The following is an 11,222-nucleotide window of genomic DNA, read 5'->3' on the forward strand; positions in this document are numbered from 1 at the left end:
TTTCTCTTCACCCTGAACATTTTGATCAAATTTGATGACAGTATAGTGAACAGTCGCTGCTAATAAGCTGCGTCTATAATGCTACTCATCTGTAATAATGCGCTGAATATAATAATGAAAAGCCAGGTTTTTTTTAACATTGCTTCATAACAGATAAAAAAGGTGGCTGTATGCGTTTTTGAAAAGAAGTCTGACAACTTTTCAAATCACAGGTCTCTTTACATCAACAAACTAAGCAGCCTTCATCGGGAATATTTTTTTCCTTCTTTTTTGCAAATCATAGAAATCGATCGTTAAAATTTTAGTCACAGCGACTTTTCTTCAAAAATAGAGTGACCGAATCTATGTAGGCACAACATTAAAGTGCTATCTCTGTAGATATTTACTGATTTTATTATTTAGTTCATTAGAAAATTCTGGGAGAACAATATAAAGTAAAGCAAAAACATTAATTACATCGATCCTAATATTTGTACGACGAAACAAGCGATTACTCGTTTGTAAAACAAAGGACAAAGTTTCATTTCGGTAAGGTCAAAAATGGACACTGTTGCGCAATTACGTAGGGAGCTATTTCAGTGTTCAGTTAACGGCAATAAACTGTAAAACTCACGAATAAGCTGAATGAAATTTTATTTTTTACAGCAACGCCAAAGCAATAACTCTAGTCTTGCTAAAAGAATATTCGTACATTCTGACATTTGTAACTATTCTACAGGACAGAACAAGGCAGAACAGTAGATCAAAGGTTCGAACAGAAGATTAAAGGTTCATCGAAAAAAAGTTCATCAGGAAAAGGTTCATGAAAAGGGTCCTCTAGGAAAAATAAACTGAATTACGAAATTTTCAATTGTCGGCGGATTCTCGGTATTTACGGTCAATAGCTCTCAACGTAATTTAAGTTTTAATATATTGTAATCATAATTGTTCTTCGATACATGGCCCCTATGGATATCAGCTTTCGAGCTGAAAGGGCTATCCTGTCAAATTCAAGGTTTACTTTATCTACTTCTAAGCTCCAAATGTGCTGCAATAAGCTGAATTTATGATGCCACTAAGGCGTTGGGGTTTTAGACCAAGATTGGGTTTCGTGCATGAGAGCGTTATTTGCGTTTTTGACAATCTTTCCAATCATATGACAGGTATATCCACAACAACAAACTAAGCAGTCTTCATCCAGGAATATTCAGGACCTTAAAGTTCTTGGAAAATTTGTGAGTGGTTGTGTTTCTTTTTTATGTTCTAACAGTAGATATTATTTGGTAAAGTCTCTGGTCACGCACACTTTGCAAGGCTCCTTTCGATTTTGATATTTATTGTTATGATTGCGAAGTTGATTGGTCCATGTAGGAGTTGCTGGTGTTACCTGTGCCCCAAGAATCACATTAAGAAGCAGTGAAACAAATAACGCTTCAAGTAATGTATTTCTTGTTTTTTTCACTAACTATAACAACTACTATTTTCTACTATCCCGGATGTAAGTGACTACGTCACAAGCCACGGGTTTTCGTTACAATTATCGGTTATTTCTACTTGTTTACGCCCTAAAAAAACTTCTTCCCCCCCCCCCCAAGAAAAGTGTCGTCCCTGACACTTGCACGTAAACTACGTATGTGAATAGCACACATTAAGAGGTTTCACGCCCGTAAAGGGGAATGATACTGAAAGTTACAAATATCTTGTAAAACAATAGGATCCTGACATATCGGTCTCTAATACAAGGCTGCAGCAACTGAAATTTACAATAGCATCTCCCGTCCATGGGATGCATTCGTATCGTTTGGAAGTACTGGAGCTCGTTTCTAACACAGGGAATCAGACGCAGATCTAAGTGCTTTTTTTTTTTTTTTGCAAACAAATTGATTCACTAAAAGTTCGTTTAAGACACAAAGCCGGGCACAGGTTCGTGCCCAGAGTTCATGGTTACGGGTACTTGCATCAGATCACTCCTTGGCTGATACATGATAGGCGAGGGAACAGGGAACTGGTTAACCGGCTGGAACACAGGTTTAGGCATGGATGGATACTGCAGGTACGTTCTTGGGTAGCCAAGGATTACTGGATACTAGGACAAAGGTGAGTATGGGTGTAGCTGGAACTGCTGTACAGATGGAGCACAGGTTTAGGCATGGATGGATACTGCAGGTACGTTCCCGGGTATCCAAGGATTACTGGATACTGGGACAAAGGTGGTTATGAGGGTAACTGGAACTGCTGTACAGTTGGTAAACCTGTTCTCCAATGAAGATGAGGAGTACCGCACTGAGGTAATTGACTTCCAGAAACACTGTTGGCGGCTATGACGTGTACAGCAGCTTGGGTCTCATATGTGGGATTGCCAAGTGTGTTGTACGTCAGAACTGTTGGTGGATGTCTCTGTCGTTTAGGCCTAGGTTCCTGTTCGGGACTGTCTGGTGGGCTGTTGTTATCCTGGGTTAGAGTATCTTGTCCATTTCCGCTCTCTGATCCGGTTTCTTCCGTCTCCTCCAAAACAGTGCGATCGCCGATTACTTTCCCTTGATGGGCGTTGCCCGATATTGCATCCTCTGACTGTGTCGGTGTAGGCTGTTTCTCTTCAACTGAAGGTTTGACGAGACCTCAGTAACCGCTTTCAGCTTTAGGACCCGAAGTGGTCGTGATAAAGGAATTGATATGGCAAGAATACCTTTAATCATTACTAGTCGACGAGAAGAAGTACGGAAACTTTCCACGGCCGGGTCTGTGGTAAACATTTTATTTGCGGAAAAGCTGCTAAACTGTGGGATCGTTACGATCCAGATTTGCTTCCGACTCCCAAAATCTAGGTCATCAGAAATGTGGTTCTTTCGAAAAGCTTCAAGCCGATCTTAAAGTTGCCGCCAAGCGAGACGAGAGAGCCAGAGGTCGTGAGCTGAAACCTTTCGCAGGAGAATGTAAAAGGCAGCTATGGGAAGAAATCGAGTCCAAAGAACAAATAATTAATGAACCTGGAGTGAAGGTTATCGACATTTCCTTCGATGTCGAATCAGCAGGGGGCACTAAGCTGAGCAACACAGGCTTTGTTTTGCTTTTGTTGAGGTCAAAATAGAAGTTTTCCATTTCCGCTTGCGTCGGCGCTGGCACCTCCGGTTTTTGAACGCGGCTTCCAGAGAAGACTTCCGAGTTCTCAGAAACCTGAAGTCCCTCATTGAGATTCTCCATCGTTTCATCAAGGTCAGCTTTCATTTTCTTAGCGGATTTAAAGTTAATATCGCGGACACGAGAGTATTCCACCTCGTTTGCGGAACTGGGAAGTACCAAAGGGCACTTAGTTTGCGTATAGGAAAGCTTTCTATCGACCTTTGTCCAGGATTCAAGGTAAAATAGAACACTAGCTATAAGCAAACATGATTCGGTGAGGCCTGCATTGCATCCCAAACAATCAGCGCAGTTTATTGTCCTATCCCTCGCGGTAATAATCCAGATTTGATTGTAGGCCTCAAGAAACTGTGGTGCTACGTCCGTGGGAGAGTATAGCAGGTAATTTAGTGTTAACAACTGGGTTGAAAACGAAAATTAGCCACCGTAAAGGGTAAAAAAGCTGACGTTTCGAGCGTTAGCCCTTCGTCAGAGCGATTGGTTACCCTTTACGGTGGCTACTTTACGTTTTCAACCCAGTTGTTAACACTAAATTACCAGCAAATGGAATTATAGCTTCGGTCAAATAAAACGCTTATAAATTTTGCTATGGTCGCTTACTTAATTTGTTTTCACTCTAAATCTTTTCTTAAAACTTAAAACAAACTGAATTCACCGCTTCTTTCTATTGTCAAAACTGAAAAAAAAAATCACAAAAAAGAGGTGTTGCTATGTGACCGGAACTGAATCAAAATCCAATGCTAATCAATTTACACAGTCTGTTCTGACTATTTTTAAATGAATTCAACAATTTAAAATCCAAGAAGTTTTCAAGAATACGAGAGGAGGTGGAATACTTCTTAGACAAGCCTTCAATCACGTTGGAGTTTTAGGTCATCGACAACTGAAGCAATGAAGTTGTGCACAGCCTTTTGAATAAGTTTTTTGTTTCGTGAAACCGAGCGGAGGAAGTGATCGAGAAAAAGAATTCAGTGAGCAACACTTCAGTAAATTGAGTGACCCAATCTGAACACTGGAAGTGCAATAACCGATGCCAAGAATCTGATAGAGCGATCAAAATCATTATGGCTTCAAAGGAAATAGATACGACATGCACATGCTGTGTTGTTTGGGATTTTAGCCTCCATTTAACTTGAAAAAGTGGTCGTATCATTTCTATCGAGAAGTGGACACATCTTATGAGAGTGAAATATGAAGAAACCTCTGATCGACCTGGAAGATATTCTGAATAAAGGACGCTTAGTACTCGGCCAGGTATTCGTTTATTACCGAACGGTTTATCAAAATAGACTAATGAGTCCTCCAAATAATAAAGAACAATTAGAAAAAGTAAGAGTGCCGCATACCATTATAGTAGGTCCTTTTTTTAAAGTCCCTTACCTTTGACCACATTAGGTTCGCATAGATGGTATGAAGTTTGGCAGAAACGTGTCGGAGACTTGACGTATTAAACAGGGCGCAAATACACTGAGTAGAGTTTGTGCAATGTATCCTGGTCGAACGGATGGCAAAAAAGATATTAATACTGTTGTCTTTCGATAACTCAAACCTGTGAGTTAAGGAACTGGTTAACCGGCTGGAACACAGGTTTAGGCATGAATGGATACTGCAGATACGTTCTTAGGTAGCCAAGGATTACTGGATACTAGGACAAAGGTGGGTATGGGTGTAGCTGGAACTGCTGTACAGTTGGAGCACAGGTTTAGGCATGGATGGATACTGCATGTACGTTCCCCGGTATCCAAGGATTACTGGATACTGGGACAAAGGTGGTTATGAGGGTAGCTGGAACTGCTGTACAGTTGGTAAACCTGTTCTCCAATGAAGATGAGGAGTACCGCACTGAGGTAATTGACTTCCAGAAACACTGTTGGCGGCTATGACGTGTACAGCAGCTTGGGTCTCATATGTGGGATTGCCAAGTGTGTTGTACGTCAGAACTGTTGGTGAATGTCTCTGTTGTTTAGACCTAGGTTCCAGTTCGGGACTTTCTGGTGGGCTGTTATTATCCTGGGTTAGAGTATCTTGTCCATTTCCGCTCTCTGATCCGGTTTCTTCCGTCTCCTCCAAAACAGTGCGATCGCCGATTACTTTCCCATGATGGGCGTTGCCCGATATTGCATCCTCTGACTGTGTCGGTGTAGGCTGTTTCTCTTCAACTGAAGGTTTGACGAGCTCCTCAGTAACCGCTTCTTCTAAGGTCTGCCCAGTGTGGGGGTTCCTTGGGGTGATTGTATACTCATCATTACTACAGGTATCATCTGACTAGCAGTGATACGCTTATCCTCGCGGACTCTTCTTTCTCTCTTCTGGCCAGTTTCGTTTGGGATGTTAATGAGAAGATTATTGCATGGCAATAGCAAGTTCCCATGTAGGGTTCTGTTCCCCCAAGTGCCAGCTTCGGGCTTGACTTCATACACAGGGCTATCTTCTCCCTTACGGCTAATGACTATGTGAATCTGATCCTCCCAATGCGAGCGCAGCTTCCCCGGTCTACTCCGTTCTCTGAGATTGCGTACAAGAACTCTATCACCAGGCAGGTCATAACGTTGTTTAGCTCGTGTGCCTGCTTCACTGGACGTCTTTCCTGCTAATTTGTATGCCTCTGTCTTTGCTTTTCGCCACTTTTCGGCATATTATGAGTGGTTCACAAGGTTGGTTTCATCTTCGGTTCTAAAAATTAAGTCTACCGGTAAACGGGGGTGGCAACCGAAGGGGAGGAAGAACGGTGAGTAGCCAGTTGATTCGCGTTTCGTGCAGTTATAAGTGTGTACCACATGGTTCAAGTGTTCTGCCCAACGTGATTTCTGGGTCTATGGCAAGGTACGGAGCATTCACAAAAGTGTCCGGTTGAAGCGCTGAACTTGACCGTTCCCTTGGGGGTGATGTGGGGTAGTATGAGAATGTTCCACGCCGCATAGCTCGAGCTCCCGATGGAGGCAATTTTCAAATTCTCCCCCTTGATCATATATCAAAAAATGAAGACCTCAAAACATATTTAGTTAGCTTTGTAGATTCGAGACTATTCTCTCGCGCAACATACATGCCTAATATTGTTCATGCCAACTAATTGGCAATTTTTACCGAGGACTTTTTTCAAATCTTTTACGAATTTGCATTTGTCGAGTTTTATGGCACGCATCGCCAACTTTCTCTCTTAGTGATACAATGACTCATAAACAAATTACTCGTAAAGAAATTACCGTGCAGGATGTTTCTTTAGTATTTCCTGCAACAGTCACTTTCTACGCGGGTTTTTTTTTATAATTTAAATGGATATTTGGACATCGTATTACAAAGATAGGAAAGCTAAAATGAGGATTCAAATTTAGGATGTTAGAAGCTTATTTCCACATAAATTAACTGCAGGGGGTTACACGCCAACAAACTGCAAAGCCTTCCATCTACGATATTTGGTAACCTTACCTTCCTGAGAGGGCTGTAAGTACCTATAACTCGCAATTTTCATTTGAAAACTTTTTCATCAATGCTAACGTTCTCATGCAAACGTCTCATAAAGATCTAAACGATCTGTGCTTACCAAGAATATGATAACACTTTTTTCCCTATAATGTATTCTAAAGGTCAGAGAACTGATATATCCGAGCTAATTTTCCAATTCCTTATTGTGCACCTTAAAACTTAACCATTTAAGGTATGGGGTAACTTTTAAAAAATATTCTACAGGCTCTTGTCCCTTAACCAGCTCAGTCAACTGCCACCGATTGTTTTCAAAGAAAATAAAAACCTTGAGTGGCTGTAAGTAGAAAACGAATTACTCTTCATAGTTACTGAAGCTGTATAGTACTCAACAGCGATCGATATATTAGACCGGAGGTGAATATAAAAAAAGGTCCTAGATTCAGACAATCATTCCATATAGATTTCCTTTATCTTTTCCTCTCTTCTAAGTAAGGAAAAGTGCGTCAGTCAGTGTTTGAACGACTAAAGCTGAGTTCACTCGATTTACGGGGAACTTATTTTCCTCTAGATATCCCGGCAAAGAAGTTTAAATTTTTTCGTGATTTACATTGACCTGTTTATTTCCCCCTTGATTACTCCCAGCTAGTTTCACGTTGGGTTAGTTAGCAGTTAGCGCTGATAGTCCTTGCGGCACTGCGGCCTTTTAATTAAAAACATAAGACAAAAATCCCCATATAAGGGCTGTAGCGACCACTTGAGTAAGGCCAAAAAGCCGTGCAGCCCCGGGAGGTGCGAATGCAGAAGAAATCAAGAGAAAGAAAGAGTGAAGGTCTTACGTGCGTCGCCTACAGATATCTACGCTACATTAGTTCCTAACTAAAGTCAGAGACAAGGACAAGCCAGAAAACAGACAGGGAGCTTTTATAAGATCAACTGCTCATACTGCAAATATCCTTTATCGGAAAAACTTCAAAAACAACCGCATGACTGGACACAAACGAGAGGCAATAATCGGTGACGTCAAAATTCACATCGCTGAACATTATTCACTCTATGAAAACACTATCAACTGGGACTCTACGTAATTCCTGACCTACAGCTCCAACTACTTACGACAACAGATTCTGGCCAGAAAATCTATCGCTCTGACGAAGGGCTAACGCTCGAAACGTCAGCTTTTTTACCCTTTACGGTGGCTAATTTACGTTTTCAACCCAGTTGTTAACACTAAATTACTTGCTACCTTAGAACAGACTTCCCTCAACAGATGCCTAAAACTGCCAATATCATACAAACGTCTTATTCACGGTATTTGCAGACAAATAGAACCGAAGAGAACGACCTTTAACGACGGATCGAAGCCGACCAACTACGACCGACTAACGGGTACTCGAGTCTTGCAGACAATAACACCATGGGAAAACTGACCAATCAGTATGCACGAATCGGACTATAAACAGCTCGACTGACAAAAACTCTTCACTAGTCTCTAATGAAGACTTCTGCTGAGGTTGTGCAAGCGTCATTCACCACTTCCCTCAGCCGGACGGTCAGAATACATGATCAAATGTTACTCACAGATTCAAGACATTTATGGTACCATTATTTTTGTTTTCTGTTTTATTTCTATGAACAATGCAGAGAGTTGTCCGACAACAATCTCAACGAATTAAGTGATAACCTGTTTCGAGGAATGAAGAATTTAACAAGGCTGTAAGTGAGACCTTTTTAAGATTCTAATAAAGTTATGATTAAAGGAACTTTCTGGCATGGGATTTAAACTTGTAAAAGCAAATCCTGACGACAGACGTAAACGATTTTTCACCGCAGGGCAAGAAGACTAATAGGGAAATTACAATTTATGACAAGCCAGCTTGCAAAGGCTGTTCTATGATCAGACTTTTATACTTCTCATTAATCATTCCAAATGATGGTAAAGGCTGCAAACCAGCTCGTTAAATCATGTATAACCTTCACCCAATTTTTTTTTTTAAGTCTTTCTGTCGTTATCCACTGTTAGTCCATTCTTAACCTTTATCTAGATTGTTTTTTCCATTTTTATACTGTCTTTCCGCATATCTCTCCCTCCGTTTTCCCCGTTTCTCGTTTCAGTGTGTTTATCTGTCTGGATATCCATTGATTCTCTTGCCACTCTTATAGGTGGTTGCGTAACAACAAACTGAAGAAGCTAACCCCAGAACTGTTCACAGATTTAATCAGTTTGAATGACACGTGAGTGACTGCGTTGAAGATTAAATCTAAAAGCCCTTTGATCTTATATTTCTACCTCCTGAAAAGTCGTAATTTGTCAAGTTAGACTGACTGAAAATGGAAAGGGGAAATAAAATTGTTATTCTTAAATAACACCATGAACAAATATGTACACTGCAAATATTGTAACATGTCATTCTGATGAAATTAGAAGATCCTCGCAGCTAAGAACACTACTGAAACTAGTAGTTGTAAGTAGGACCTGAAAAAAAAAATTTCAGGCCCGTACGGGGTTTGAACCCATGACCTCTGCGATACCGGTGCAGCGCTCTACCAATTGAGCTAACAAGCCAACTGGGAGCTGGTCAATGAATTGGGTACAAATAAACATCCGAGTGAATAAGATTTAGATATATGAAAATTCACATATTTGCACTGCGGTGGAAAGATGAAATTAGAAGATCCTCGCAGCTAAGAACACTACTGAAACTAGTAGTTGTGAGTAGGACCTGAAAAAAAAATTTCAGGCCCGTACGGGGTTTGAACCCATGACCTCTGCGATACCGGTGCAGCGCTCTACCAATTGAGCTAACAAGCCAACTGTGTTCTTAGCTGCGAGGATCTTCTAATTTCATCTTTCCACCGCAGTGCAAATATGTGAATTTTCATATATCTAAATCTTCATTCACTCGGATGTTTATTTGTACCCAATTCATTGACCAGCTCCCAGTTAGCTTGTTAGCTCAATTGGTAGAGCGCTGCACCGGTATCGCAGAGGTCATGGGTTCAAACCCCGTACGGGCCTGAAATTTTTTTCAGGTCCTACTTACAACTACTAGTTTCAGTAGTGTTCTTAGCTGCGAGGATCTTCTAATTTCATCTTTCCACCGCAGTGAAAATATGTGAATTTTCATATATCTAAATATTCATGTCATTCTGACTTAGGAAAAAGGCTTAGTTTTTCGGTTTTATTTCCTTAAAATTTGGAAAAAATCATGATGAAATACGCATTAAAGCAAATCAATCTACACTCAGATGTTAGGAAACTATCAATCTATTTAGTGCAGTGAAGGGGGGGGGGGAAGCGTGAGCCTCTGAAGCCTTCCCCCCTCTACCTCTCCAAACCCTGTTGCAAATGTAAAAGAGCCCAGTGCCCAGTTTGAATATCATCAACAACGTAACGTATTTACTAACAGTAACTTTGGAGGCTGGCAGGTCAAGTTTCGTTACCTTCTTAGCCATAACGAGCATAGGTTTTCTTTTTGCCTCTTAACTTTTCAATTCCTAAACGTATCCAGGTCAAAGCAACGACCAAAAGTAATGCAAACGTCTGCTTTCTAGCTTGGCCTCGAAAGTAACCAGTCTTACCCATTAGACAAAGAGCACTTGGTTTCACTATTCCCCGGGCTAAGCAGGATCTGTTTCTGTTGCGATTCATGAAATAAACGATTGCTTTCAGGGATCTGTCGAACAACGAAATTAAAAATCTCCCCCAAGGACTTTTCCAAGGTTTAAAGAAGCTTGAACATCTGTAAGTGATGAATTACATCTAAGAATTCCTTAGTTTTGGAGAATGATTTAAACATCCCTCCTTCAAATATAAAACTCAGAAGTGCTAAATCTTAATTAATGATGTTGATGTCACTCACCTTTCCAACCAACAATTTTCTAAATAAGCTACCAGGCAAGCGCTTTCATCAACAGGGGGACCAGGATTGGAAAAAAAAAAAGATAATAAAAGCAAATGTTTAAAAATATAAATTTCAACAAAGAACATGCAAGAAGAATAAAGATTTGCTGGCGTTATTAGATACTACCTAAGTTCTAATAAATGTATATGAAACCTTAAGTTCATCAAGACTTAAAATTTAAATATCAAGAGAAACAAATTGATGAAGAAAACTGCTAAAAAAGAACAAATCAAATATAAAGTAGCTTCTAATGCACAAAATTTTGAAACAAAAATTCTAAATTTACCATTTAGTTTAATTATTTATTCGTTCATTCATTCATTTAGCTGTTGCTCTCTCACTTTCTTATTTATTTATTTATTAATTTATTCATCCTTTCACTTGCTTAGTTCAAATACAACCTTTCTGATAAAAACAAATACCGTTGGTAATTATCTTTTTGTAAAGGATAAAGCAGAGGTTTTTGTTGTCGATTAAGGTGATTCTTCAAAGAAAAAAAGTAAGCGAACATACAAGTAATTTTTTTTAAACTTTCCTTAAACGTTCCTTACCAATGTCTCTTTCGAAATTACAATAAAAGGGATAGGTCACCATACTTGTTTTGGATGATAAGCCAAACTTACCCCACTTATACCTGTACTGGTACTAATCACGCGCGTCATTTCATCGGTTAACGGTACGTCTTTCTGCACTGGGTTTTTAAAGTAACACATGTAAGAAAATCTTGATTGGTAGAAAGTGTCCAGCGCATGGCACAATTGATATGTAATTTCGGGAAAA

Source organism: Pocillopora damicornis, chromosome 2 (assembly GCF_964200805.1).
Source record: "Pocillopora damicornis chromosome 2, jaPocDami1.2, whole genome shotgun sequence".
Lineage (NCBI taxonomy): Eukaryota > Metazoa > Cnidaria > Anthozoa > Scleractinia > Pocilloporidae > Pocillopora > Pocillopora damicornis.